Source organism: Agelaius phoeniceus, chromosome 3, assembly GCF_051311805.1.
Source record: "Agelaius phoeniceus isolate bAgePho1 chromosome 3, bAgePho1.hap1, whole genome shotgun sequence".
Lineage (NCBI taxonomy): Eukaryota > Metazoa > Chordata > Aves > Passeriformes > Icteridae > Agelaius > Agelaius phoeniceus.
The window spans coordinates 112,184,105-112,190,809 of NC_135267.1; the positions used below are offsets into that span (position 1 = coordinate 112,184,105).

Sequence of the window (6,705 nt, forward strand, 5' to 3'; positions counted from 1 at the left end):
AGTGGCTCCAGCCTAACAAAAGGAGTGGAGCCCCAGTTGAACACACATTTCCCCTCTGCAGTAAGTAATAGGGGCAGGACAAAAGTGCAGCCTTTGGAAAAGGCCCCAGCTCTGCCGTTGCGTTTCTTTGGCACAGATCAGCAGGGATTAAGCTGTAACCCATGGAAGTTCCTACTAGAACTCCTCTGTGAATACAACTGCTGTCACTGCACATGGCAGGGGAAGTGGTTTGTGCAACCACAGAGTGTCTGTGAAACACTGTGGTCAGACCAGGGCTGAAAGTGAGGAACATCTGATATGAAGTGAGTAAACCCCAAACACAATGACCAAAAGGTTTGAAATTTGCTCCAGGAAATAATTCTGTAGAGTAAGTGTGGGTGTCCTGATCACTGTCCTGACCAAGATTTTATTAAAATTAACAGTAACTAAACAGAGATTTACTGGGAGCTGTACAGGTGGTCTAGAACACCTTCATAGCACAGGTCAATGCAATTGTGCCTGTAGTTTTCTCTCTGCCTCCAATCTCCCTCCAGCTCTCCTAAAAAAAATCATTTTTCAGTGTGAAACCTGTTTGCCAGTACTTGAGAGGAGATATGAGAGCAGTGGGATCATTAAAAAATCCTAATCTGAATTTGTAGATGCCAAGAAGCAGTTAAGGAGGTGTGTGGGGAAGGCGAGCATTGCACACAGGTTTAGCACTGATCTTCCCATCCCTTTCCCTGCTCCTTCCTCCCTAGATCAGACTGCTTGGAAACAGCTCTGGATAGTGGAATGTCTCTGAAGGTGGGGTGTGCAGCACAGACACTGGGCTCAGCTGCTCCAGAGTAATTCTTGTGAGAGAACAATGCAGGGAAAACACTAAATCATTTATTCACTGCAAATGTCAATTAAACATTAATCAAATGCCAAGGTAGAATGGGCAATCCAAGCAGTGTTTGGATTGCTGCTCAGTATCCAAATCAATTAAAAAGGGGAACCTTCTCCTACACTGTTTCATTGGAAACTTATGGACTTGCTCATTTTTAAACCTAAGAATCAGAGTAATCTCAGCCATGTAAAATTAGAGAAAAATAACTACATCTAAATAATTAATAGTGAATGATTTTCTAATGCTTTTTGCATACTTGTGGTGCTTTGCTGAGCTGTGAACCATTTTCATGGAGCAATTGCCACTCCTGTCACTGAAATGGGTCAATACACTGTGGATTTACATGATTTTATAGTAACCTTTCATCTAAGCACTGCAAAGGCAACACATCCTGGCAGTGCCACCATGACCTATGTCTCTAGGCAGAGGGATTTCAAGCTTTAGTTCTCCTTATCAGAAATAGAGGAAGGAGTTTGCTGGAACAGAATGATGAGCTCTAGGCATTCAGGTGGGACCAGGGAGATCTCTGATCCCTGGCTCTCAGCTCCCAGCCACAGGGTGACAGTGAGCCAGACAATTTGTGGGAGCATCAGCACTTCCTCTGTAAGTATGCTGCTTTCCTTTCCCCCTTTGTAGGAAACCCTAAATCTTCTCGTGCATTTAAGGCGCCACGATAACTGTGGCAATACTGTGGCCAGCCATAATATTTATTTTGCTGTCTTGGGAGTCTGCCGATGTGGTAAAATGTCCTGCAGAGCCCAGATCCAATCTCAGGGAGAGTCTCTGAAGATGGTACCGCTAAGACACTGCCTCCCGATCTCCTAGGTGACAGGAGCTTGAGTCACTAATTGGTCCCCGAGCCTGCGGCACCGGGGTGACGCGATGGGGCTGAAAGGCAGCAATTACAGCTGAGGGGATTTAGTAAAGAATTCGGTGAGAACGAATGTTGGGCGTGTACACAGGGGATTTAATCTGTGTTTGTTCACACAGACCTGTTGTCTAGCGAGTTACTCCGAAGAGGAGCCTCGGGCTGCAGGATTAATGTAAGAACCATACTGAGTAAACGATGTTTTTTCTGTGACCAAATCACAGGTACAAAACGAATCTTTTGGTGAAGCCAAAACCTTTTGGTTTGTGTACAGCTCGCTCACACATGCCTGCAACTTTACATGGTGTAGAATTCATCCTTTTGAGGAGGTCTTCGACACCAATCCCACGAATTGCTTTACTGCTGTTTTGGTACCAAGTTAAAATTGTGAGTCAGCTAATTGAGCTTGAAAAACAGTTTAATCCTCTTACAGTACATAAGACACTGTCTTCTTTGTTTTTCTTTCAGTAATGCTGGTTCATGCACTACTCCCAGATATTAAGAAACATTGTAAGAAGTCTGTCTCCTCGAAATAAGGCGTGGACCCACAAGAGGTAAATGAGCATTACATTCTGCACTCCTCGTCACTGGGACTCCCAGTTCACTTCACCTGTGCCTTGGTGCATCACATTTGCACAGACCATCATGCAGATAGTTTGCTAAAATATTTGAGTATGTATTTTTCCTCATACACTTAACCTGTAGCAAACACCTGGATTAGAAGCAGCAGGTACCAATAAACCAGTGCATTGTATTTTCCATGTGAGGCAGTGTGTTCAGGAGGAGAGTAGCAGCCCTCATTTGGCTAATGAGGCAGAACCATTATTATAGTAATATTAGTAGTAGTAGTATTACTATATTAACATAATAATAGTAGTAGTAATAATAAGAATGGAATAGCTGGCCTTTCAAGAGATGTCTGGGCATGGAGAATTTTTGGAGTGAGAAGCCCTCTGCCTTTAGGGTTGTGTCACAGGGCTCTGCTGTGACTGACCTTGCAGCCCTGCTCGTTGGCTCTGGAGGAACAAGTTTGTGAGCTCATTATTCCATAGCAAAACTCTCCTTAGTACCTGTGACTGTTTTCTGCTTGCAGAGGCTGGCTGCTCTCCAGTGCTGCTGCTCTCCTGTTCTGGGTGACCTTCAAAGGAGCAGCAGTCCAAGTTGGATTGTTCTGGGACAAAGGCTCGTTCCCATGGCCTGGGACTCAGTGTCCATGGGACACTCAGCCACTCATTGACCTCACTTCCTCCACCTTCCCAAGGGCTTTATAAGCATAAGCCAGCAGCAGGGACAATCTGTGACAGGACAGCCAAATCTGCTGTTGTAACCACCACCACATTCCATAATCCTGTGCTGAAACAGGGCCATGCAGGTAAAAGATATTTTATTCCAGTACTTTGTGCATATGGAGCAATATATTTCCCTACGTATGTGTCAGAGCTTGAACGGAGGATCCATTTTTAATGAGCTATACCATGCATAGCTAATGCAGAAACTTAATTTTAGACACAGGTTTTGGTTTTATCCATCAGGGAACACTGTAAACCCCTGTGGTGAGATAGGATGGCACAAGGAGGGTGCTGTTCAGTGGTGGCTTGGAACACCAGGTGAGAGGCACGGGTGAAGGTGGTTCTGCAGGTGCCTCAGTCCCAGCCTGTGGAACTTGCCAAGCACAGCTGCTACATACATAATGTAACAGCCTGTTCCAGCTGACCCATTCCAGAGCATCTTACAGGCTCAGTTCCCTGCAGGCAAGGACTAAAAATAAGTCATCTGAGAGGGGCTCTAGCTCAGCTAATTAGCCAAGGAGCAGAGTACTGACTGCTGCACTGATAACAGTGTCTGGCTGCCTTGTTCCAGTGCCTGGCACTGCCCACACGGATCAGGAAGATCCTGCCCAGAGGTGAACTCCACAGTGCAACTGCTGTGCTGAAATGAGAAGCTCTCCAGCTCAGGATCCAACCTCTTTGGCCAAATCCTCAATTCTGTATGTTCTGGTGGTACAAAGCTTGCATGAAGCTGGCCTGGGGTCCTGAGGAGTGTTTCCATCTCACTGAAGATCTATGATCAAAGTCCTGATCTGCCTGTGTGATAATTTAAGTCTGTCATGATCACGTTGCTGTCAGTGCACCCCACAATGTTCTGGGCTACAAATAGAAGAGGTCAAACTCTCAGTCAGATCAGACATAGAGGCACAAATGCAAGAAGAGGAATTTTTCCCATCTTAATTTCTGTTTCATCTCACTTCTTCACCTGTTCTGCTCACTTCAAAGTGACAGTTCTTCCATGCTATGGACTGCAAATTTGGGGTGTAACATAAACATCTCTTTCTCCTAGTTATGTTTTGGGTTTAATCTTTTTATTATTATTTTTCAACAGTCAAGGAGAATTGTCAAGTACCTCATTTATGCTGATTGGAAGTGGCAGAGCAGTACCACCAAGGCCTTTGTGCCCCAGGAAATCACTGAGGTCCTTAATGGCTGCTGAGCATATCCATCTAGAAGTACCTTTCTGCAATGTTCTCCCTCCCCTGCCAGTTGTTTATTCATGCATCAACAATGAGGAGCAGTTGAAGGTGAGCTTACTCTTGCACTTGTAGTATATTAAAATTAAAGAGCTGTGCTTCCAAGAATTGCCTTCTCCTTCCTCAAACACAAAAAGAAAAGCCAGACCTGAGCAAAGTGCACCAGGAGATAGGATATGAACCTCGTTCAGCTCCCATAATTAAATACAGAGATCCACAAGATCAAAGGGCACCTGGGTAAATTAAAAGAAAAGCCTGTATGGAATGGATCCATCTTTGGAGCAGCTTCTTATGGATTAGAATGATGTGAAGCCTTATCAGTTGAGGCAAAGGTGAATATGGCTGGAATTTAACTGTTTGGGCAGAGTGCTCTTCTGGTTTGAATTCAATATAAAAGCTGAACAAGACTGACACCAGTGAAAGGGAGAGATGGCTGTCCTGGACCTGAAAGGAAGTAGCTGTCAGAGTCAGTGAGAGTCTTTTTGTTCACAGCAAGTGACACTGGGGTGGAGTCCTGTCCCCAGGATGTGCGTCTGAGCCAGGCAGGAGAACCTCTGGATGCTCTGGCACAGTGCAGCAGGGAGGCAGGCTGGGGAGGTGAACACTGGGGGGCAGGGGTGGGCACAGCCCATGGTGAATCGGGAATTCTGGGCAGCAGTGGAGCCAATCCGAGTGGGAGTGACACCTGCAGGGGAGGACAGAACATTCCTGGGAGCACTGGGGCAGAGACACCGGGAAAAGCCAAACCTGCAACAGGTGGGAGTGACTCCTATGGAATTTGGTGGGAGTGAAGCTGCTCAGACTCATGCAGTGTTGGTCCAATTTAGCATGAGCATTGTCCAGGACACCAGTGAGAGCAGCTCTCCTTGCCCAAGGAGTGCTCTTCATTGCTGGAAGGTTCTTGTTCCCACAACTGAGATTCCTACAGTGCCACCCGAATTTGAGGCACTCCAGCATCCGGGAGGGTAAGGCAGGGCTCTTGAGCATCCAGCACAGCAGGATCTGAGGCCAGTGAGCAGAGATTAGAGGAACAACACACACTTGACTTCTGTACTGTAAATTATCCCACATCCTTCCTACCACACCAGCTGGAGCCATCCCAGTACATCTGCAGGGTAAACACAAGTCCATAAGGATCGAGTGCTTCTGCCCTGCCCTTTGTTAAGGCCTCCACTGGTTCAGAAGTCACTGGGGGTAAGAAATAGCTCCTGGAGCCAGGCAGAGATGATTGTATCCTCATTTCCATTTCAATGTGTGCATTTCTCTTCCAGTTCACAGCTCTTTCATGGCAGTGTTGATGATATCTGGGGACAGGGAACAAAGCAGGGATCTGAAGGCATATGTCTGTGCACTCAGCTCTTTCTGCAGCAATTAAAAAATCAGATCACTTTGAATTATGTGGGACCCCTGAAGACCTTCCCTTCAGAGCTGTGAAACTTCAGAGGAGCTCAGTGCTGTCGGCCTTGCTGCTTTGCCCTGCTCTCCAATTTCCATGTACACTTTATTCCTTGGAGTAAAATGGGTGTGTGCAGTGTCTCCGTGGTCCAGCCTCTGGTGCCACTCCAGAACATCTGATTTGACCAGAGTGTGAGTAGCTTGGTAGATTTGTGCTGAATCTCAGTCTTAATAATATCAGAATATAGACATAGATATAGATATGTATAGTATCAGTTAGTAATGTGCAGAGATTCCCATGCAAGGAGTGGCAAAACTTTATGGAATTGAAATGATGGATTAATCACTAGGGCTGGTTGCTAGCTTAAAGCAAATGATTTTCAACACTTGGCTAGGCCTTTGCTAGGCTTAAAGGAGCTGTCTGTCCATCCCGACATCCACAACCCTCAAAGCCTACGGATCTGTGGTGCTATCTCTGATGAGTGAGGGCTCACTTCATCCCTGGAAGTGCTGCAGAGCCATGGGACTCCCTCTGGAATGTGGACCAGAAATCCTGCAGATGCTTAACACACACATTGCTCTGTGATGACAGGACATCTTACTGCAATTAGTTTGAGGGACTAAAAGTTATTAGTTTGGGAAGATCTAGCCAGGAAAAAGAGAGAGAAAATAGGGTGTGGGACCTCTTAACCATTTCCTCAGTGTTTGGTGTGTGAATGTGACTGATTTATTGTGCCTGAACTAAAGTGGAAGATAGAGGATCTCAGAGCTTTGCATGCCAGGTCAGTGTCACAGACACATCCAGATCCACAGAGGACACCCACATTGTGTGAGCCCACACATTATTCCAGCATTAATTTGGGATCATGAGGCCTGTTTTCAATGCTAGGCCATTCTTTCCCCAACTTTGCTGTTCCCTTGCATAGCCCAAGTTGTTTTTGGCTCAGTGGGCTGCTTGGGGGTTAAATATCATTTACGCTTCCATCTTTCTCTTTTGACTGTAAGAATAACTCAGTTTGCTCCCTTAGACAATTCCTGGGTATTAATTGC

At 45.9% G+C, this 6,705-nt stretch overlaps 1 long non-coding RNA gene across 1 annotated transcript; it reads left to right on the forward strand.

The window, feature by feature from the left end:
- The first annotated feature begins 1,729 nt into the window (after positions 1–1,729).
- LOC143693649 (uncharacterized) lies at positions 1,730–4,393 on the forward strand. The gene is made up of 4 exons (XR_013181586.1): positions 1,730–1,911; positions 2,205–2,290; positions 2,830–3,108; positions 4,116–4,393. It is a non-coding gene; the product is annotated as an uncharacterized LOC143693649 (long non-coding RNA).
- Positions 4,394–6,705: the final 2,312 nt, after the last annotated feature.